This window comes from Mustela nivalis (genome assembly GCF_964662115.1).
Source record: "Mustela nivalis genome assembly, chromosome: 10".
In the NCBI taxonomy this organism is placed as follows: Eukaryota; Metazoa; Chordata; class Mammalia; order Carnivora; family Mustelidae; genus Mustela; species Mustela nivalis.
In genome coordinates this window covers 38384481-38407683 of record NC_139029.1, presented here as the reverse complement: position 1 = coordinate 38407683, position 23203 = coordinate 38384481, and the positions used below count along the sequence as shown (strand labels likewise).

Here is a 23203-nt window from a genome sequence, read left to right as displayed (position 1 = left end):
CTGAACTTGCCACCTGTTTAACCTTGGGCAAGACATGTGAGTCCTCTGGACTTTGGTTTCCTTAGCAGACAAATGAGTTATGTTAGAAAACATACATGTGACCATGTAATTAGAAGATCTGAAAGTAGCTTTAGACAGTTTTACTAATTTTACTGTCTATATTTTCTCATCTGTCATAAGGGAATATTAGAGACTTTAGGATGGAATGTGTTAATGAATATGGATTGTCTGGCTAAACAAAAGTTAGTTTCTTTCATATAAGTGAACTGATATACTTTCTAGACTTAGAACAACTTGAATTAGAATTAAATCTCAACCCCACCAGGTGCAATTATCTGTTGGGACTTCTGTTTCCTGAAACAAAGGTAATAATACATATCTCATAGAACCCCCGTATTAATGGGAAGTTGGTAGAGGAATTTAGAGTGCCTGGTATATAGTAACTAAGTGCCTAAAAAATATTGGAATCCTTTCTTCCCTCCATCATCTTTCCCACCCCCAACTCCAGGGTTTCCCCTAACTCTTAAATTCTTTGATCTTATACAATTCTAATGCATAAGTCTTTAGCAAATGAATCAACTAAAAATAGGTAAATTTCAAAGCTTTCCTTCTCATCATTTCTTGCTCCCACTTTGCTGAGAGATTTCCAGATATTTTGTTTTGCTTTGAAGAAGTGTTTTTGACATTACTGTATGTTCATTACTGTATACAAAATAATGTGTAAATAAACAAACAAACAAATAAATAAATGTATAAAATGATTTATTCCTGGCTTCTGGAAAAAAAATTTTCACTAAAAATGAATTAGTTCACTAAAACATTTTGTTATCTCACATTAAAGGTTCTCTTTTTTTTTTTTCTTTACTGTAGTACTTTCAGTAAGTTTATTCAGCTCAAAGTTACAGGTTGATTAGTATTTGGAGTATTTGGAAAATAAGGCTTATAATTAGCACACAAAAATGATTACTGTCGGGCACTGTGGGTTAAACCACTGCCTTTGGCTCCGGTCATGATCTCAGGGTCCTGGGATCGAGTCCCACATCAGGCTCTCTGCTTGGCAGGGAACCTGCTTTCCCCTTTCTCTCTCTGCCTGCTTGTGATCTCTCTCTCTCTCTGTCAAATAAATAAATAAAATATTTTTAAAAAATGACTGTCTATTTTAAAGAGTTAATACTCAGCATGGCTTTCATTTTATACTTTTTTTTTTGGCATTGACATAAATAAGTACTGCAGGTATGAATTTGCCCACTAAAGCATGCTTGACTCAGGAATAAAGCATTATTTTATCATGTGTCAAAATATTCTTGAAAGATTATTGGATTTGAGGATTTTCCCATTTTTAATACAAAAAATTATTCTTGGTGTGTGCGTGTGTACAAGAATCCAGTTAACCAGTGACTAAACATATGCACATGTATCTAGAGAGATCTAGAGAACTCACTGGTTCTTGTATTTATCAGTGTGAGTCCTAAAAAAACACAATAGTAAAATAATGCTGATGCATTATGACTCCCAGGTAAGTTGTAATTTACAGTGTATTATGGTATTTTTTATGTATAGTATATATTAGTGGATAGTTTTTATACCTATCTGAAAATGTTTTTATTAGCTACATTATGTATCCTCATAAATTTGAGCCATCATATATTACACAGTAGAGTTGAAATGACATTTGAATACTCTAATTCCTATGAAATCCATAGAGATGAAATGTACTAGAATGCAAAGATAATTATACAGAAACATTAAATATGAAAGAATAGCATGTTTTATCAAAAAATGAAAATGTTCAATTTCAGATTATGTTGATGTTGGCTTTGAGTGGTCTATATTTTGCTTATTTTGACTGGTGATTTCAGGTCATCGGTTACTACTGAACCAAACTTAACCTGCTATCTTACATCAGTCCTTTTGGACCTTAACTAAGTTTTTCACTCAGACCTAGAGGTCAATCAGCACTCTGATGATACTTTTTAGTATTTCTTATCTCACCTTGGAGTGGTTTCCAGGGTTTGTTTGTTTGTTTGTTTGTTTCCCCCTAGATAGATTATATATTTCTCTAGAAAATTACAAGTATCTTTCATATTTTACCTTGGTGAAGAAAGTAGGCAAGGTACTCATGTAAATTAAACTCATAGACATTAATTATGTGGCAGGCCTATCAAAGCAACCTGCCAAGCCCTTTCCAGGCTGTAAATGAGAATATAAGATTCAGCTTGTGTCCTTAAGGGCCTTAGGGTCAAATACCTAAACAGAGACATAGGCAAAGTTGAACCACAAATCAAGAATTCTCAAGTTTCACAATAAGGACATAGGAGTTGAGCAGGAGAAGAACCACAGGACTGGAATGGGCCAAGCATGGATTAGCCATTGAAGTGAAATTCTCTTTTTCTAGATAGCACCCATTTATGGTGCTGTGCCTAACTTGATACTCAGACTCTGTGTTTCCCAGGAGGAAAAGCCATGACAAGATGCACAGCAGCACTATGTCCATGTGGTACAACTAAAGCTGTTAGCATAACTGCCTGTTAGCATAACTTGCCAAGGAATTAGATGCTGCTGGAAAAATATCCAGAGCTCCTATGTTTGCTATCCAAAGAGTTCCACAGTATTGTGGGGTAAATGGCATCCCACTATTGACTAGATATGTGCCAAATGGCTGATTGGTACTCTTTATGCATACAAAGCAGGCTTGAGATGTATCCCTGCATACTTGAAGATTCTGTCATTATGATGAGCTAAAGTCACCACTGATTAATACTGTAGCTCTCTAAAATTATGAGGTTTTCCACTAAAAGAACGTCTTTATCATACTTAAAATGAGGAGCCAGTTTGAAGTAAAAGCTGGCTAACCAAATCTTCTAACCAAAGATTCGATCTTGATTTTTTGACTATGTTACGATTATAGAATAAGGTAAAAAGCTTGTCTTAATAAGATTCTGGATTCTTATCATCAATATTTCATGTTGACTTGATACAATTTTGTTAATAAATTATAAATGTTAGAAAAATATCTTGAGGGTTTTTTTTTCATAAGTTTCTCCTTCTGCATTTTGGCTTGAGAAAAATTGTACATTTCTAATGCACTATCCATGTATATGATGGTTTTAAAATTTTGTGGAACTATTAAGATACTAAAATTATGTTGCCATACAGAATTACAATGGAGTCATCAATGGATATGGTTTCCTATAAACAAGCAATTACTTCTGTTGAATTCCTCTTCAATGTCATTATTTTGTCCTTTGCTTTTCATGAGTGTTTAATACTTCTAGATTCTATTTCAAAGTTAATTTCTACAAGCTCTGGCTTATATCTTTCAGCCAAGTTGTTAGTGTGTGTATGCATATGGATTTGTGTTTGTGAAACAACACTGAATTCCTTTTAACTTAGACCAGGTAATGGACATTAGGCATTTGTTAGTGAAATTGTGCATGGTATGACGAATGCAGATCCATTCATTATGTTTTGTTAGTGCCTATTAGCATTGATTATGATATGAACACATTTATTTCCTAGACTTTCTGGGTCTTCATCTAAATAATAGCAGCAAATAGTGAAGTATCAGGAGTCTAACCCTCATCATTCAGTGTTTCCTTGAATACAAATTGAAGTAAAAATGGAGTAAAAGACCATTTTATGTATTTTTAAAATCACTTATCAGGAGAGAGTAATTATCTCAAGATCCACAATTAGCCTCACAGCAGTTCATATTAGCCACCTCCAACCATCCCAGGTCTTTCAGAGGTGGCATAATTCTGAGATTATTTTGTACTTGAAACAGAGGGGCTTATAATAACTAGCTTAAAACACATTTAAGAGTGTGAGGTTTTTCCTTTTTCTTTTTATGTTAATGTCTGCCCTCTCTAATGATAATTTTCTGGTTTTAAGTGGGGAAAAAAATCCCCAAATATTAGGAGAGAATGCTTCCTTCCTACCTGGTTTTAAAGCTATGTATTTCCTTTGGTAAATCTGGAAGTAGCTGCTTTAACCGGATATTTCGGTTTTGAATTAGTTACATGACTCAAAAAGAATCAACAAAATGAATCACATATTCAAGCTTGAGAGAGAACCATGAAGAAAACTTAGAGAGGCCCACACTTAAAGTATTAATTGCTGGCTCATCCTTATTTACTTTTTTTGTTTTGTTTTGTTTTAAAGGAAATGTTCAGTTGCAGAGCATTCTTGCATAATTCAGATATAGCACAAAGCACAACTCTGGGAACCTTTTCTGCAACTCTCTGAAAGTTCTTTATGCAACCTGCTTTTACAGGTTTAAATTACATTCTGTGACACTGTTTTTGTGGTTGAATTAGAAACTTACTTTTTTTTTTTTAATTTTTTTTTTTTTAAGTTAAACCTGTGATAAGTAATTGTCACAGTTAGCGCCCTGGTACAATGCTAATTTGAAGTGACATGTCCATACTGGCCCTCCGTAACATGAAGAAGCCTAACAGGTGTGAGGGGTGTGGCTTCCCATGGGCTCTGTTGAACTTCTAACCAGAGAAAAATAGCAGAAAAAGTGAAATGAACCTTGAATAAAGCTGTCAGCAGTAATTATCTCAGCAACACTTTGTGGGGAGATAAAATAAGCACTGGTGCTTTTATAACCTGAACACGCTGCACCCAAGATAGATTTTTTTTACCCATTTAACCTAAACTGCTAAATACCTTCCAAGAGATATTTTCATAAGCCTAATTAAATAATAACAACAAAAATAATTGTCACAAAATATAAATTTTTGGAATACAGGTATTTGTTTTTATTTTAACATGTTTCTTTTTGGTATTTGTTTAAGTAGTTTTGGTAAGAAAAATTTTTTTTCATTTTGTTTTGGTAAACCATTATGGTATGAAATCTCAAGTATTGTATAGAAAATTACATTATCTTCTTGGAAAGAATACTTTCACAATTAATGTTTGAAAGTTTGGTTTTCAGTTACTTTGAAAAGTGTTCAGAGTATTGGACTGACCCATATGAAACAGGATAATATATGTGAATGAGCTGCAGGCCATCATAACAACACTGCTGCATATACTTCTTTGGAGAGGTATAGCAGTACTATATTTTGAGGTGAAGATTTGATAAACCTTTTTCCATCTGCTCTCCAAGCACAAGCCATTGTTATTTTCTTTGACAGTAGTATTTTTAAAGTATATTTCAACTTACTTAAAAATAATCCAAATGACATAACGACTAGGTTTGCCTGACCTGAGAAGTATAAATGAGTTAAAGTATAATTTTTCTTTACAAATGTCCAGGCTTTAGAAGCTAACAGTGCAAAAAATAGTTGAGATTTTGCAATATACACTGCTCTCTTTCTTTCATTGCCTTTCTGTGCCTTGAAATAGAGTTATGATTTCAGGTGATCTAATGATATCTAGAGACTTTTAAGTTCTTTTTATAATTTAACTTTACCATGTTCCCATCCCCAATAAATTAGAGGCTTAACAAGCTAACCAGTAGGCTCACATTTAAAGTGAAGGTGATGTCATTAAAAAAATAAAATAAAAAGGGTTAGGTAGGAGTCAACATAACATGTTCATCCTGACTCTGCTGTATTTTTTAGCTTTGTGATCTTCAGTTAAAAATAAGAACCTCATTTCTTCTTTTCTATGAAATGGGACTTGGCAAACTATGCCAGGTACATTCTCACTAAGGAGATAACAAAGATCAGATACAGCAGGATAAAATAGAGGTAACATGGTATATACTTTATTCACAAACTAATGATTATTAACTTCATCAAAAGGAAATTCCTCCTCATTGGCTGCATCCCTAGCACTCAGCTGATTTCCTCGTGGATGCTCAGTAACTATTAGTTAAGTGAAGGAATAACGTTGCATTTTGTACTCTACTTAAGACAAGTTTACTACTCTCTGTCTACTCACCAGAGTTATATAGCAAAATCCCTACCAAATATATATATATATATATATTACATATACACTCTCTCTCTAATCCTCACAACAATCTTACAACTTAGAAACATTACAGAGGAGGGAATTGAGGAACTGAGAAGATAAGAGAGTTGTCTGAAGTCATACAGCTATTAGCCAGCAGAGCCAGGATTTCAAATACTGGCAGTGTGACTTTGGAGTTAAGATCATAATCACTCTGCTTTTATACCTCTCTGAGGAAGTACAGTGACAGTCATTGCCAAAGAAATTGTCTTATGGTGACACAGGTTTCCCCAGAATGATTGAGGAGACATGGGAGTGCATTTTGGGGGGTGAGATTGCTTCCTTATTCATTGGGACGCTTTTTCTCCCTTTTGTCTCCTGGAACAGTATGTCCTCTAATCCATTGCACCCGTTGAAACAGTATTGCTGCCTTAGAGCTGTCTGGACAGCGTTCCACAAATGTAGGATAACAGAGTTTTGATTCCTAGATATTTGGCCTTTCTTTCAGTTGGGTCCAATTCCTGGGCCAGGCTTTCACCACTTTATTCCAGACCCTGACCTACCTATGTAAGACCTCTGTTTATAAAATCCGCACTGCCTCCTACTCAGCTTTCACCTGGGATGCTGGTCCTCCCTCAGGAACTGACTGACTAAAAGATGTTTATTTCTGGAAGATTTGGTCAAGTTTCACAAGGTGTGATTGACTACGGAAAGATACCAGATGTTTTTGAGGGCACCTGGCTGGCTCAGTTGGTGGAGTGTGTGACTCTTGATCTCAGTTGTGGGTTCAAGTCCCACACTGGGCTTAAAGCCTACTTTAAAAATTAAATTAAAAAAAAAAAAAGCAAACAGATATTAGAGAACAGAGAAAATTTTGAGATTAGGAAGTTATAGGGGCTTTAAGGGCATGATTGGGCTGAGGTTTGAAGCTCAGATGATCCCTTTCTCATACAATCCTAACGTACCTATGAAACAGAAGTAGAAAAGAATGGGGAGGGAAACCCATGCAAGAGTAATGGCATGAGCAAAAGCCCAGGAGTAGGTAAGTACAAGGCATATTTTTGGTTCAATGAGTAAACAAATGTGTATACAGTACAAAAAAGTAGTGAAGGGATAATGCCTAGAAAGACGTAGGCAGTGGCCTTGAAAAAATTGTTCAGAGTGAGATGAAGGAACTTAGAAATCACCTAGTCATGGTTTTTTGTTTTGTTTTGTTTTGTTTTCATTTTACAGGTGATAAAGCTAAGAGAAGAGAGTTGATCAAGGTCACATGATAAATAAGAGGCAGAGTTAGAATTTTAATCCACCTTCTTTTATCTGTGTACAGTGTTCTTTCAGTGTATTAGCCCTCCAATATTTTTATACACATGGAATCATACCATAGTCAGCATTGATGGGAGAAAGCCTTACAAGGGCCGCAATGCAGCCTTAAGACATAAAAGAACAATTCTTGATTTGGTTTAATGGTGGTGACAAAAGAGGAGCAGCTTACTGGCTGGTTAAATGTATTTAAGCTGAAAGTAGGCTTAACTAGTCTCCCACAGTCACTGCAGCAGATAGGAGCACTTTTTTCCCATCCACCCCCTTCCAACCCCACCTCACTACTCGCTGCAGGCTGTTTTCCTCTCCTTCAATCTTGGTTAAGTTAATCTCTTAGGAATTAAATGGGAAAACTGTATCAAGTTTCCACTTTTGGACATCCCTTGTAAAATGTCCTTCTAAAAATCTGTCATAGGAGTGCCTGGGTGGCTCCGTCGGTTAAGGGGCTGCCTTTGACTCAGGTCATGATCTCAGGGTCCTGGGATCAAGCCCCAAATCAGGCTCCCTGCTCAGCAGTGAATTTGCTTCTCCCTCTCCATCTGTGATCTCTCTCGCTCTCACTCTCTCTCAAATAAATAAATAAAATCTTTTTTTTAAAAAGCTGTCATAAACAGGTAATGAATGTCAGAGATGTGCTCTCAGGTGCACTCAGAGCCAAAATATATCTAAACAAGCATACTCCTCACTGGGTGATACTTAGAAGAATGTCATAAAAGGTCGTGAGAGTAGGTAAGAAATCCCTAAATAAGCTTAGCTTGTTCACCTAGGAAGAAAATATTTTATTAAGTATTAGTCAACATCTTCTGGATACCTTTGAAGTAGAAAAGTTTAAGTATTATATTGGGATGTTCTATGTATGTTTCAGAACACATATCAATTAAGTTAAATGTAGTTGACATTAAGGTGTTATTAAACATTTATCTGATACCAATACTATCACCTAGGCTTAAATTCTTAAAGACAGAAATAAGTGGGCATTGCATCTGAAAACACCTATATGATAATTCTATCTCCTGACAAAGAGCCAAAGGCAAAATGTGTGCTTTTTGTTTTTGTTTTCGTTGCAAAATTAATTTAAGTCCACTACACTTGGCACTTATTCACTTACCATCTTTTTAATGCTGTCAATAAAGATGATATTCCCATTACTCACATGAGGAAAATGGGGTCTTATGAGGTCAGGGTCATTCCCTGAGAAATGTATTAAATATCAAAGCCAGGATCCAAGGCCAGGTTATCTGTATCCAAGTGCCTGACATAATGGGAACATAAATGTTTATTGAATAATTAAGTTATAGACTCTGGGTAACTATATGGTTCATATAACTTGCTTGACAACTAGTTCTAAATTATAAGTAATTATGGGGAAGAAGAGCAAGTTCAAGAGACATCTGCATGTTTCAGATAACTTTCCCCTCACTTGTCCTGTGGCTTTCAGAAGCAGTGGATTTTTAAAATGGTTTCTTTTCTCTTTTCTGCCCTCCACCAGAGGGTGCTCATAAGCAATTAAATGAGTGAGCTGTAGAGAGATTGAACTGAGAAAACAAGTGCCATTTTAATTCACTGCATGGATTTTTGGCCCCTGTGCAAAGTAGCAGACTTTACAACAGAACTCTTCACTCATTTTTTTTAATCTTATTTTATTTTTTCGGTGTTCCAAAATTCACTGTTTATGTACCACACCAAGTGCTCCATACAATACGTGTCCTCCTTAATACCCAACACCAGGCTCACCCATCTCCCCACCCCCATCGCCTCTAAAACCCTCAGTTTGTTTCTCAGAGTCCATGGTCTCTCATGGTTCATGCTCCCCCTCCAACTGAAATAGCTTCCCTGGCTTTGAGTTGTCTTGCAAATAATAACTAGTCTGCCTGCCTGAGCTAGTGTCTTTATGGAGGTAAATCTAACCATTCTTGCTAAATGGGTGTGAGAGAAATTATACCAGTAGGCAGTATTAGGCTGGTCTGATAGGGCTAAATTCTTATATAACTTAATTTTCAGAAGTACTCTAGTATTCTGAAGGACTTAAGAATATTGTCTAGTATACTTACTAGAATCAAATAAAAATGCAAGAATGTTGTTATTGTCTGTTTAGTTTTATAAAAGTATATCGTTTTTAGAAAATTTGTTAATTCTGCTGCAGTGGGTAAATTTTTATCTCCATAAGGTATAATGTAGTTTTAGGAGCTGGGATGCAATAGAAGACTTTATTTTTTTTTATTCTTTTTTTAATAGAAGACTTTAAAAAAAGAAAACTTTTTTGTGTTGAGCAATCTCTCTTTGATTGAATGCTGGATAATGTTGGACCAGTGCAGGAAGTATGAAGGTGGGCAGTTATAATGTAGAAAAGTATCATCAGGTGATTCTCCTTGTTTTCAAGAATCCCAACGTAAACTTAAAAATATTTTCAAAACTTTTAATAAATTTATTCTTTGTTCAAAGAGGCAATTTAAGTATGTTATTTAGAATTTACAACTTGTCAAAGCTACAGTTCACATCTTGGGAATATTCACATATGACATTAACTATTGGCTAAGTGGAACCAAATAAATAAATTAAAAGTATTATAATGCAATTGTTTTTTTTATTGAAAATTGACCTCTGCAAATGTTCACTGAGGACCCAAGGTACCCAGCTTATATAGCTTACAATTTAGAGTGTGGTTATCCAAGAGTGCCACAAAAACGTTGCTTTGCTAAGACATTTCTGCATACCACTGCATTAGGAAATGCTATTTATTTTGGCAATCATTTCCTCAAAGATCCGTCTCAAATTATTATTTTTTTATTTTTCTGACTTTTTTTTTTAAGATTTTATTTATTTATTTGACAGAGAGAGATCACAAGCAGGCAGAGAGACGGCAGAGAGAGAGGAGGAAGCAGGCTCCCTGCTGAGCAGAGAGCCCGATGTGGGGCTCGATCCCAGGACCCCGAGATCATGACCTGAGCCAAAGGCAGCGGCTTAACCACTGAGCCACCCAGGCGCCCCTATTTTTTTTCTTTTTAAAAAATTTTTAATTGAAGTATAGTTGACGTTTAATATTGTATTAGTTTCAGGTGTGCAATTATATACATTATAAAATACTCACCATAAGTGTAGTTACTGTGTGTCACCATACAAATTTATTACAGTATTATTGACTATATTCCCCATGCTGTACTTTTCATCCTTGTGATTTATTTTATAACTGAGGTTTGTACCTCTTTATCCTCTTCACTTATTTCAGCCATCCCCATAGTCCCCTCCTTTTAGTTTGTTCTCTGTATTTATGAATCTGTTTGTTGTTGTTGTTTGTTCCTTTGTTTTGTTTCTGGATTCCATGTATAAGTGAAATCATTTGGTATTTGTCTTTGTTGGTCTGATTTATTTCTTTTAATGTAATACCCTCTAAGCCCATTCGTGTTGCAAATGGCAAGATTTTATTTTATTTTATAACTAATATTCCATTGTATATATATTTACTACATCTCCTTTTTCCGTGCACCTATTGAGGAACACTTAGGTAGCTTCCATATCTTGGCTATTATAAATAATGGTGCGATAAATATTGGGGTGCCTATATCTTTTCAAATTAGTGTCTTCATTTTCTTTGGGTAAATCTCCAGAGGTGGCTCATAAGGCATTTCTGTTTTTAGATGTTTGGTTTATTTGTTTGTTTGTTTGTTTGTAGCTGTACCAATTTACATTTACATTCCCATCAACAATGCACAAGCGTTCCCTTTTCTCCACTTCCTTGCTAACACTTGTTATTTTTTGTCTTTTTGATACCAGCCATTCTGACTGGTGTGAGATGGTATCTCATTGTGGATTTGATTTGCTTTTCTCTGATGATTAATCATGTTGAACATCTTTTCCTGTGTTTGTTAGATTAAAACAAACAAACAAACAAACAAGTCAGGAGCATTTTAAATTATTTTCATATAAATTTTCTAAAAAATTTGTTTTAGGAATTTGGGATAATTAAAACAAAATATAGTACTTTGCAACTAGCTATAACATCTTTGAAGAATAGGTTAAGAGTCAAGAAAACATGCTTGTGCTATCATTAAGCTGTGACTTGGGGCAAACAACTTTACCTCTCTATATCTTAAATAGTAGTATTAGACTAGATCTTCTTGTGAGAAGAAACTGCCTTTCATTTGGAATCTATTAGAGATGATGGGGCTACTGATGGAAGATGCTTAAGAGTAGGCTGGCAATAAACTCTCAGTAGAGTCCCATTACTAGCTTTGAATGGAGCAAAGGATGCTTGATGGACATAATATGGCGGCAGCACTTAACTTCAGCTAAGACTTAAAGATCTGTGGTCTCTAGGGCGCTTGGGTGGCTCAGTTGGTTAAGCATCCAACTCTTGGATCTCATGTGAGTTCAAGCCCCTCATTGAGTTCCATGCTGGGTGTGGTGCCTTCTTTAAAAAAAAAAAAAAAAAAAATCTGTGGTCTCCTTGTTGGGATATCAGCAATTGATGAATCCAAAGACCTTTACAACTCTAATACCACGTGAGTATAAAATGAAGCCATCTACAGCAGCCATCCCTGTTTCTTTCAACTCAGCTTGCTTGCATGATAGCATTCTTATTTTTGTACATAGCAGAAAGTCTCAGAATTTGCTACTGTTGATATTTATTTCATTAAACCTTACCAACTTGCCAAATCAGTTGAGGGCTCTAATACAGCAAGGCCAGGAAGAGAACACAGTTTTTGAGCTGTTTACACAGGAGTTTTGTAGATAATTGATCTTGACCTCCACATGTCTTATAATATTCCATTCCATTGGTTCCAGAGTATTATTAGTCACTTCCTTTTTAACAGTGTGCTTTTTTCTTTTTAATGAGGTGACTAAACTGCTATTTAACCCTGCTACAAGAATGTGGCAGTGGGCTAGCCCAGACAAGTGAATGTGCACTTGGTAACTAACATTCTTAATAAGCTTGCTTCAACCTGCCACAAATTAAAGCTCTGTGACACCTCTAGCACATAAGTGATTTAAAAAAAAAAAAAAAAAACTTGGATTGTGAATAAATAAGTTTTTTTTGATTTGCACTCTGTTTGGCAGTAAATGAAACTTTAGCTTCATGATTCAGTTTGGCTTCTAACTACTTTAATCTCTCTGACTGAACAGTGAGCATCTGAAAATTTTAAAGGGGTGATCCAAGAGTTAGTTATCTTTAGGGCTTCTTATTCATAAAAAGCTGTGGGTTGGTCAGAAATGTGTGGCATAGTTAAAACTCCATGGCTTTTGGAATAAAATCTGTTTTGCCACTTAGTAGTTAATTAATCTTAGACAAGTTATTCTACCCCTCCAAGGCTGTTTTGTGATCTATGCAATCATATTTATCTCTAATTTGCAGGATTGTCATATATGGTAGACATATATTTAGCACTTAAAATATAGTACCTGACAAATTGATGGTATCCAGGAGTAACTATTTTGATTAAGCCAAAGAATGTAATTACAGTTTATCAGTCCCTCAGACAGCATACAGTAGAGCCTTAATAGTTGTTTGATTGAATTATTGTAAATGCCTCTGAGATAAATCTTTCTGAGTTTGAGTTTTGGCTCACTATTTAGTGGCTATGTGACCTTGGGCAAGCTTCTTAATCTATGTAAGGTTCAGTGTCCTTATCTTTAAAATGGGGATTATAATAATACCTATCAAGGGAGAGTATTGTGACAGTTAAGTGGAGTAATGCATATAAAGCACACACATAATACCAGTATATATTAAGTCACAATAATAGCAATTATTATTAAAATATTTTTAAAATTACAAAGTGATTTCATGGTATTTGTACATATATTTCAAACCATATCAAATTATATATTTCAAAATGTGTATAGTTTATTATAGGTCAGTTATACCTCAATAAAGTAATACTTAGTGATATGTGTGTGTGTATCTTCATTGTACTGCAATGATTGTATTCAATGCTGATGCCCAGTAAGACTCCCAAATCTAGATGGAACTAAACTAATTATACTAGTGACATGCTTGAAATATGGTTTAAAATTTTTCTTATGTTAATATTTTATGTTTTTATTAATTTTAATATCAGCTATATCAATATGCTTAATATTTTAAAATTAATATTTTTAAAACACAAGGCAATTGTATTTTACAAACTAATTTTTAAGAGATATATGGGGCACCTGGATAGCTCAGTGAGTTAAGCATCTGCCTTCAGCTCAGGTCATGATCCCAGGATCCCTGGAATCAAGCCCTGCATTGGGCCCCCTGCTTAGCGGAGAGTGTGTTTCTCCCTCTGCCCCCTCCCCCACTCATGCATGTGTGCTGTCTCTCTCTGTCTTCAAGTAAATAAATAAAATCATTTTAAAAATATACAAATAGTGAAGCTATAGTTTTATAATTTTTAGTTTGTGTTACTAAGTGTATCACACTCAGGGCAAGGATCCTGCAGGCCACTGAACTGAATCTTCTTAGTAATGCATTAAGATCATAGTCTATGAGAGCTAGAAGGGATCTGAGAGGTCATTCATGTGGGTTGCTCTCAAGGAGGAGTATTTTAATAGTCTTTTCAGATGACTGTGGTTATTCTTCTTTGATAAGCCAGAACTCAAAGTGATGGTTCTTCAAATGTTAGTTTTATTGTGGAATCTGCAGCCAGATCAATATACGTTTTGTACTTTGTTACAGTAAGATTCATTGGTCTGTCCTCCACTTTAATTAGATCCTTTATCAGTACGTAATTTTATAACATCATGCATTCATTGTTCACTTGGAGAGTATTGGTCCTCTGAGTTACGCAGATTTTCTAACATTGACCTATTCCATTATATAATATATGTATAAGAAATAACCTGTTAATAGTACCACCAATCTCATCAGAAAAGTCTTTAAGGGGTACCTGGCTGGTTCAGTTGGTGGAGCATGTGACTCTTGATCTCAGGATTATGGGTTCAAGCCCTATGTTGGGTGTAGAGATTACTTGAAAACAAGATCTTTAGGGGTGCCTGGGTGGCTCAGCACCTGTCTTTAGCTCAGGTAATGTAATGATCCTGGGGTCCTGGAATTGAACCTTATGTTGGGCTCCATGCAGGAAACCTGCTTCTCCCTCTCCCACTCCCCCTGCTTGTGTTCCCTCTCTTGCTATCTCTCTCTCTGTCAAATGAATAGAATCTTCAAAAAACAAACAAAACAAAACAAAATCTTTTAAAAAAAAAAAAAAAAGGAAAGGAAGATCTTTAAGCATTAGGAATCTGTGACATTTCTGGTGGCTGATAAGTTTTCCGAGATTTTTTTACTTGAAAACTCAAATTTTGTCATGGACAGTTAATACTTCCAGACTTGTTCCTTAAAGGAACAGGCTTGCTTAATTCATTTTGGAAGAAAACCCTGCCAAATACGAATACCAACCAAATAACCATAGTTTGCCTTCCAGTCATTTTAGTAATAATAGTGTTCTATGAAAAAAGTAGTTTGTTCAGCACATAAGTCAAACAATTACACAAGTGCTTTTTCCTCAGCAAAACCATCACACTTCTTCATGCAACAGGAGTTTTATACATACTTCCCATTTGTCATATAGAGAATATTAGAAGAGGTGTACTCGAGAGTCAAGTTTAATTAGAAGTAATATTTTTTTCTGATTTAACAGGAACATTCTTAAGTTAAACTGGCATTTTCACAGTGAGTACATGGCAGTGGAGACTTCACAAAGTTTGATGTCACTACCTTGATTTGTGCTAAGGTACCAATATGGCAGTTTTGCCCACCATTATTGCTTTTCCACTGTCAGTGTAAAAACAGTGAGAAAGTCAAATACCATCTATGTATTATTATGAAAACAATTTTGACTTTGCGGAACCCCTAAAAGGATCTCAAAAAACCTGTGTCTCTAAACCACATTTTAGAAATAATTGGCATAGTTAATATGTTCCTAAGATAATACCAAATTCTTTCTATAAGAAAAAAAAACAAAACCCAAAACTTCAAATAGGCCTTAGGAGTATTTACTAATTGGATATATACTATTTGACAAATCTGTTCTTATTAAAGCCATCTTACAGAAAGCCTTTTAGAAAAGGAAATGTTACCCATTTTTATAGAAGAAGTTGAGTGGGTAGAAGAAGAATAAATGAAACAAGATGGGATTGGGAGGGAGACTAACCATAAGTGACTCTTAATCTCACAAAACAAACTGAGGGTTGCTGGGGGGAGGGGGTTTGGGAGAAGGGGGTGGGATTATGGACATTGGGGAGGGTATGTACTTTGGTGAGTGCTGTGAAGTGTGTAAACCTGGTGATTCACAGACCTGTACCCCTGGGGATAAAAATATATGTTTATAAAAAATAAAAAGTTAAATATTAAAAAAAAAAATAAACAGATACTCAAGAACAAAAAAAAAAAAAAAAAAAGAAGAAGTTGAGGTTTGAGATATGAAATACTGATTGGCATAAATAATAGAACAATAACTACCCAAAGTGAATTCAAACTCAAGACACTCAAGACTTTGGAAGTCCTTGCTTTCAAGAGAATCAGAAGATAAGCCACAAATTGGTAGAAAAGATCTACAAAAGATAAAGAAGGGATCTTTATCTAAAATATATGAGGAACTCATGCGGCACAGTGGGTGGCTCAGTGGGTTAAAGCCTTTACCTTTGGCTTTAAGTCATGATCTCAAGGTCCTGGGATAGAGCCCTGAATTGGGCTCCCTGCTCAGCGGGGACCCTGCTTTCCGCCCCTGCCCCCATGCCTGCCTCTCTGCCTACTTGTGATCTTTGTCTGTCAAATAAAAAAAATTTTTTTTAAATCTTTAAAATTATGAGTAACTCTTAAAACTCAACAAAAAAATGAACAACCCAATTATAAAATGAACCAAGGACCTTAACAGACATCTGCCCAAAAAAGATATACAGATGGCAAATAAGCATATGAAAAAATGTTCCACATCTTATGTCATCAGGAAAATGCAAACTTAAAAACTACCTATTAAGGGATGCCTAGGTAGCTCAGTATGTTAAGCATCCAACTTTTGATTTTGGCTCAGGTCATGATCTCAGGGTTGTGAGATGCAAGCCCAGCATCAGACTCCATGCTGGACAAGAGCCTGGTTAAGATTCTCTCTCTCTCCCAGGGTGCCTGAATGGCTCAGTCACTTAAGCATCTGATTTTGGCTCGGGTCATGATCTCAGGGTCCTGAAACCAAGCCTCACTTCAGGCTCCCTGCTTAGCAGGAAGTCTCTTTGTCCTCTCTTTCTGCCTCTGCCCCTCCCCCTGCTTGTACGCTCACTTGTGCGCACACGCTCTCTCTCTCTAGATAAATGAAATTTTCTAAAAACAATTCTCTCCCTCTTCCTCTGCCCCTATGTCTCACTTTAAAAAAACAAACAAACACATGAAAAACACCTATTAAATGACCAAATTCCAGACCACTGACATCACAAATGCTGGTGAGGATGTGGAGCAATAGGAACTCTCATTCACTATTGGTAGAGATGCAAAATGTTACAGCCATTTTGGAATACAATTTGGTGGTTTCTTAGAAAACTAAACATACTCTTACCATATGATATAGCAATTATGCTTCTTGCTATTTACCCAAAGGAGTTGTAAATTTAGTTCTATACAGTAACCTACACAAAGATATTTTTAGCAACTTTATTCATAATTGCCATAACCTGAAAGCAACCAAGACATCCTTCAGTAGGCGAATGGATAAACAAACTGTGGTACATCCAGACAAGGGAATTTCTTTCAATACTAAGAGGAAATGAGATTTTAAGCCATGAAAAGACATGGATGAACTTGAAATGCATATTACTAATTGAAAGAGACCAATTTCGAATGACATTCTGGAAAAGACACACTGTGGAGACAAAAAGATCAGTGGTTGCCAAGGGCAGTGAGGGGAGGTGGAGATGAATAGTCAGAGCACAGAAGATTTTTAGAGTGGTGAAAATAACTCTGTATGATATTATACAGTGGATAAATACCATTATACCTTAAATTGTGCAACATGAAGAGTGAACCCTAATGTAAACTATGGACTTTGAGTAATTATGATGTGTCCACGTAGGTTTATCCATAAAAAAAACACCATTCTGGTGAGTGATGTTGATAATGGGAGAGATTATGCCTGTTTGGGGACAGGGAGTATAGGAGAAATCTCTGTTCTTCCCAATTTTGTTATAAACCTAAAATTACACTTTAAGAAAAGAAAGTTTTTGTAAATAAATAAATATAGATAGATAGATATCTGTATATCTCCCATGCCTTTCAACAACATAACCCATTTATGTATATATGTATATAAATTAAATATTATAAATATATAATATATATAAAATAGTTTAATTTAATTAAACCTAAGACCCATTTAATATATATAATGGCCAGTGAGATTTTTAGGCATGAAATTTCTTTTACCCCAACCTTTCTCCATCCCTAGGCATTCAGAAGATTATACTCTCAGATGTGCTTTATTTATTTAAATCTATAGTATTAAATAATAAAAGAATTTTGGCTTGATTTCATTTTGAATTTGTGAGTCTTTTGAATCTCTGCATCTGCGATCATGGAAATCAGAGAATTACAGTCTAACATGGTCGGGAAAAAACTGAATAAAGCCTTGAAATAGATTTGCAAATGAGTCACTGTTCTTCATTATATTAGGTTAAAGCAATCTTGTGATTGAGAGATTACCATTATGTATAGGTTAATTAACTAACATAATGTATGCAAATTTAAATTTTTTAAGGTAACCCCCTTCAACTATAAAGTCAAACAAACCAGCCCTAATCTTTTTTTTTTTCCAGTTCCTTACCAAATAAATACCTCAATGATAGTAGTATGGATCCTTTAAAATTATATAACCATTTGGTTTCACATACATTATCTCAGTTTCATTGGATCTTAATACCAACTCTGTGAGAGAGTACAAATTGTATTACCCTATTTTGTGAATTAAGAACAGGTTCTTTTATACTATTCCCCCTCTAAATAATAAATAAGAAATACAGAAATTCTAAGTGATTTTGTCCATGGTCATGGGACAATCGAGTGATTCAGCCAGCCTAGAGCCTCAGCCTTCTGACTTCATATCTTTCATGTGAATTTAGGTTACGAGTTCTATTATATCATGAAATCACTGTCTGAGTGACTATTGTCCCTTCCACGGGGTTGCTAGCCCCACAGAGACTGCCCCATCTTTATTCCCTTGTATTCCTTTTTCTGTGCCTGTAGCTATGTGCATCTTTTTAACTTTCTAACTTGTTTTTATGTTCCTTTAGGACAGACTTCTATTTAATCCACACTGGGCATATAGTAACTCAGAAATTCCTAACCCATCCCCCCATCCACCTTCCTTCTAAAATGCTGTTTGTCCATAGTCTGGACATAGTTTGTCCAGAGTCCATAGTCTCTTGTGGTTCATCTCTCCCGCTGATTTCTCCCCCTTCATGTTTCCCTTTTCCTAATGTCCTCCATGTTATTCTTTATGTTACACAAATAAGTGAAACCATATGATAATTGACTTTCTCTGTTTGACTTATTTCACTATTGCTCAGCCATCAGAAAGGATGAATACCCAACTTTTGCATCAACTTTATTGGGATTGGAGGAGATTACGCTAAATACTGTGTACTTTTAATGAACAGTTTCTTCCAGCTTCTCCTAAAGTATATCTTTTAATTTAACATGATTAGGCTATTAGGCAAAAGTAGTCACAGTAGAATCTAATAATCATTTCTTTTCTCCAGGTCCTAAAAATAATGATCATTGAAAAGATAACAGGTCTTCTGTCCATTCAGTAGGTTCAAAAGCCAGCTTTTACTTACCTTAATACATATAACCCTTTCAAAAGTCAGTTGAGGAGTGGATAAAGAAGATATGGTCCATATCATACGTGGAATATTACTCAGCCATCAGAAAGGATGAATACCCAACTTTTGCATCAACATGGATGGGACTGGAGGAGATTATGCTGAGTAAAATAATTCAAGCAGAGAAAGTCAATTATCATATGGTTTCACTTACTTGTGAAACATAAGGAATAACATGGAGGACATTAAGAGAAGGAAAGGGAAAGTGAAGGGGGGGAATTGAAGACAGAGACAAACCATGAGACACTGTGGACTCTGAGAAACAAACTGAGGGTTTTAGAGAGGAGGGGTGTGGTGGGTGGGTGAGCCTGGTGGTGGGTGTTAGGGAGGGCAAATATTACATGGAGCACTGTGTGTTATATGTAAACAATGAATCTTGGAGCACTACATCAAAAACTAAAGATGTATTGTATAGTGATTAACATAACACTAAAAAAACAAGTCTGTTGAGGTAGTTAAGGCAGGGATTATTCACCTCAATAAATGGAAAATTCTGGCATAGAATAGAGAAATGACTTCCCCAAGTGCAGGAGGATGGGAAATAATTGAATTGAGATTTTTCTGGCTCCTGGTCCAAGTCTTTCCATTATACTATACTGCTTCTTATTGTCAGTGACATTTACCATCATTATTGTTTCATTATCAGAGGATTTTAGGGTGGGGGAGGAGGACTTTTTTAATGAAAAATATTGTGAATGTACCGTGACTTGAAATTTAGCATGTAAAAAAGAAAAGAAAAGAAATTTAGCCTGTGCTTCTTATCCAAATTAGCTTTGCTTTTGTTTGTACTAAAATGAAAGCAATTGAGCCAGTTGTCACAAATGTTGATGAATATGATGAACAGGATGATAGAATTATATAGTTTTGCTTTTAAAAACTATTATTAATCAGATTTTCTAGCATTTGTAAGAGACAATGCCAAAACATCTAGATGCCAAAACAAACTAACAAATAACTAGGGGGCACCTGGCTGGCTCAGTCAGTAGAGCATGGGACTCTTGATTGCAGTGTAGTGAGTTCGAACCCCACATTGGACATAGAGATTACTTTAAAACATAAATAAAATAAAATGAATAAGGTGGCAAGGCTTATACCCCAAGTAAAAAAAAATTTAAAAACCTCTAACCAGACTAAAGAAAAAATAATCAAATACAAATGATCTTTATCAGTATAATCTACATGAGAGTACACACCTCACATGATTGAAAATACATGTGTAATCATGTGACATTTGCCTTTTTCATTCCAATATTTGGCTTCAGATAATTAGCTTGATTATAACACATGTTCGAATTGTGGTTATGACCAACCCACTGTTTTGTCCTTGGTTGGTCTCTATGAATTTACAGATATTTGGGTTTCCTTGTGTATCAGTTAAGTTCACACTTCCCCAAAAGTTACCAAAAGTGTTTTCACTGTGCTAATGGAGACCCTATTTTATTTTTAAAGTAATGAAAGAAACATGATACCATCATTACACTAAATAGACAAATGTGTCATTTCATGAACACCAAAGAAAAACACCCTCTTTGGTCTATTTAATATTGTTTTAATTCCTCTAGATTGACCAAAGTGATGTGTATTCATATTTGCTCATATTTTCCCAAGTTTAATTTAAACCTCAAATTAGTTATTTAATATCTGACCCTCTAAAAACTTCAGTAGGAGTAGGCATATTTGGCTTTAATTGTGTTGGGTAAACTAGGCAGATTCTTTGGGTAATGTATCATAATGGTAATAAAAATTAACTGAGTTAACCATTTGTGTGCCAAGGACTGTGCGAGGTGCTTTACATATATTGTAGATTCCTTAGCTATAACAATCTGATATTGTGGTTTAATATGATTAAAACATAATGACATTGTTACCATCTGTAGAAACTTCTTTTTAATGCCTTCAGCAAACACTATTCCAGGGTACCTTCCAAAAGAGATTTATAGAGTGCTTCCCTGGGAATTAGTAAACTGAAGTATTAATTCTAATTAGAAAAGTAACAGACACACTGATGGTGGATGGGGAAGTGGAGATATATATATGATTAACTTTATTTTAGGTCTGTTACAGTTTCCTGGAACACTATTCTTTTGTCTTATGAAAAATGACCTTGACTAAAAATAAAGTTTGGGACTACATCAAAATAAAAAGCTTCTGCACAGCAAAGAAAATAACCAACAAAATTAAAAGACAACCTACTGAAGGGGAGAAGATATTTGCAAATGACATATCCAATAAAGTGTTAGTATCCAAAATGTATAAAGAACTTAACACAACTCAACACCTCAAAACCAAATAATCCAATTAAAAAATGGGCGGAAAACATGAACAGACATTTCTCCAAAGAAGATATGTAAATCGCCAACAGACACATGAAAAGATGCTCAACATCACTCATCATCAGGGAAACGCAAATGCAAACCAAAATGAGTTATCATCTCACACCTGTCAGAATAGCTAATATCAAGACACAAGAAACAAGAATTGGTGAGGATATAGAGAAAGGGGAACCCTCTTACTCTGTTGGTAGGAATGCAAACTGGTGCAGCCAGTCTGGAAAACAATATGAAGTTTCTCCAAAAAGTTGAAAATAGAACTACCCTAGGATCCAGCAATTGCCCTACTGGATATTTACCCAAAGAATACAAAAGTACTAATTCAAAGGGATACATGCACCCCGATGTTTATCAGCATTATTTATGATAGCCAAATTATGGAAGCAGCCAAAGTGTCTATCGAGTGATGAATGAATAAAGAAGAGGTGGCATATATATACAGTGAACTATTATTTCACCATAAAAAGGAATGAAATCTTGACATTTGCACTGACATGGAAGGAGCTACAAAGTATAATGCTAAGTGAAATAAGTCAGGCAGAGAAAGACATGCCATATGATTTCACTCATATGTGGAATTTAAGAAACAAATGAACATAAGAAGAAAAAATAGATAAACCAAGAAACAGACTCTTAATGATAGAGAACAAACTGAATGGTTATGGGAGGGAAGGTGGATGGGGAGGGGGAGGATGGGTGAAATAGGTGATAGGGATAAAGGAGTACACTTATTGTAATAAGCACTGGGTGATGTATGGAATTGTTGAATCACTATGTTGTATACCTAAAACTAATATAACAATGTGTATGTTGACTGTGCTGGAATTAAAATAAAAACTTAAGACTGCTGGGACCTTTGACTACTGAGTCGATGTTACAGCTTCTCTATTATTCACTCCCGGGACACTGCAAGCAGGCCAGGCATCATATCACCTTACAGGTGGTATGGAGGAGAATACCAAGATGTATGTTGGTAATCTGGGAACCAGTGTCAGCAGAGGAGAGTTAGAAAGAGCTTTCAGTTATTATAGTCCCTTCAGAACCGTGGACTGTGAAAAATCTCCAGGATTTGCCTTTGTGGAATTTGAAGATCTAGACATGCAGAAGATGCAGTGTAAGGGCTGGATGGGAGAGTGATTTGTGGTTCCTGAAGGAGAGTTGAATAATCAACAGGCATGCTTTGGAGATCTAGTTTTGATAGAATACCTGCCCAACATTCCTTTGATCCCAGTGATAAATGCTGTGAGTGTGGTGAAAAGGGACATTATGCTTGTGATTTTCATCGTTATAGCCAATAGAGGAGAAGCAGGTCACAGGTCTAGATAACATTTAAGATCCAGAGGTAGGTGATACTTTTGCTCATGTAGCAGGAGCAAGGAAAGGAGTCAAGATCAGCATTTCCTCAGACATCAAGATCTGTGTCTCTTTCAACATCAACCTTCACACAGAAGATCTAGATCTGGTTCTATAAAAGGATCAAGATCCCTGTCGAGGCCAAGGTCAAGGTCAAGATCCAGGTCTGTTTCACTACATGCAAGAAGCAGCCAAAGTCCAGATCTCCACCTCCAAAGAGAATTCATTCCCCATCAGGAAGTCCGCAAAGAAGTGCACGTCCTGAAAGAGTGAAGTTCTCAAGTTCACCTTTTTAGGGAAAAGTTACTTCATTTACATTATTATAAGGTATTTGTGATGTCTGTAAAGCATAACCTAGGAAAGTTATTTCTGTCATCCGGTCAAAATGGATCTGGATTATAACTCTAAATTCATAGCAATAATGTGAATGTATTAACATCCTGTGGTCTGAAAAT

The 23203-nt window shown here is 35.5% G+C and overlaps 1 protein-coding gene and 1 pseudogene across 2 annotated transcripts in view; both read left to right on the top strand.

Annotated features, from left to right (window-relative positions):
- FAF1 (Fas associated factor 1) overlaps positions 1-23203 on the top strand; it is a 481294-nt gene that overhangs the window by 291531 nt on the left and 166560 nt on the right. The window lies entirely within an intron of this gene.
- On the top strand, positions 1506-23044 carry LOC309842473 (annotated as a pseudogene). Its single transcript has 2 exons — positions 1506-1516; positions 22276-23044. The product of its transcript is annotated as an uncharacterized misc_RNA (transcript).